Here is a 1,604-nt window from a genome sequence, read left to right on the forward strand (position 1 = left end):
CAACCATTGGTGAGGGTAGCGGCAAGGTATCGTGCGGAGGACTTTGGTACGCCGAGGCGGCAACCTTGGGTGGAGAGGCGTTGTCGTTTGTGCGCCAGGTACAACCGCAGGTGCTACCCAGCATCCTCGACCATGTGGGCAACTTCGCGAGGTTAGCGCATGTCACTGGTGCTATCGCTCTTTTTTCAGAGAAAAGGCATGCGCCCGACTTTATAGATAAAGTCACCAGGCAAAGTTTTGGAACCAACAGAGCAAAATTAAGTATCGTACAGACCAGCCACAATGGGGCAATATGAGTAGATAATAGTTTAACAAGGGCGCACATGCCAACTACCTACGACGAAAAGTCTACAACACCAAGAAGGAGATAAAACATAAATGCACGTCCATCAGGAGGAAGCAGCATGATCTTGCTGAAGAACAGTAGACGCCATTGATCGAACATGGGAGATCAGCACTTCCGTATCCTCATGATCAGCTTCCTTAGTCAGTAATTTCCACTCATGGAGAAACAATAACAATTTAAACAAACAATCAACGGGTACATTAGGGAAGACATGATCAATAGTAAACTTGTTTCTAGTGGTCCATAAGACCCAACACATAGCAACAAACCCAACCCAAAACAATCGATGCTTCTAGCATGAAAGTTGAGAAGAGAGAGCATGGAGATCCCCAAAAGAGGACGGGGACCAGATAATATCTATCGGCGACCGGATGTGTCTCCACATAAGTTTGGCCACATGACAGTTAGAAAGAATGTGATTGATATCTTCCCTAGCATCACAAAGAGCACAAAATTCAGAACCATGTCGTTACTTTTACAAATTTGATCAGCCACGGGCAGCTTTCCACTGGATCGCTTGCCACATAAAAAATTATCTTGAGAGGGATCTTGGCATGCCAAATATCTTTGAAATTACTAGTGGGGGAGCCCATAGTCAACCTGGAATACAAAGATATAACCAAAAACCTCCCGAAAGAGGAATGGGGCCAATGACCATGTCCTTAGTCTCCGAGAGCAAAGGGAAGAGCTCAGCAAGATGTTGCCAGTCCACTAACTCTTCAGGAGAAAGCACACAACAAAGACCCATATCCCAGTTATTACGAGAGAGGTCCAAAATGGAAATCTCAGAAGACGAACAGTAAGAGAACAATACCAGAAAAGGAAAACATAAAGGAGAATCATCACACCACCAGTCAAGCCAAAAATGCATGTTCTTGCCCACCACAAACCTGACATGAGCTCAAAAATCATCTCTAACTTTAAGAAGATCACGCCAAACCTGAGAGCCACCAGCGGCCGGAGCAAACATATGGCTACAATTCGGGAAGTATTTTGTGTAACACCCCGCATGTAACTTGCCATATTTGTAACTCCGACTCTTGCCATTTCCGGCTATGTGTTATGTTATTCCCTCCGTTGTCGGGTTTTGTCTTTCGTTTTGTATTTTGTCATGTCATGCATTTTCATATCATGTCATCATGTGCATTGCATTTGCATACGTGTTCGTCTCTTGCATCCGAGCATTTTCCCCGTTGTCCGTTTTGCAATCCGGCGCTCCTATCTCCTCCGGTGCACGCCACGTCGAATCGCAGCGCGC

Source organism: Triticum aestivum, chromosome 6D (assembly GCF_018294505.1).
Source record: "Triticum aestivum cultivar Chinese Spring chromosome 6D, IWGSC CS RefSeq v2.1, whole genome shotgun sequence".
NCBI lineage: Eukaryota > Viridiplantae > Streptophyta > Magnoliopsida > Poales > Poaceae > Triticum > Triticum aestivum.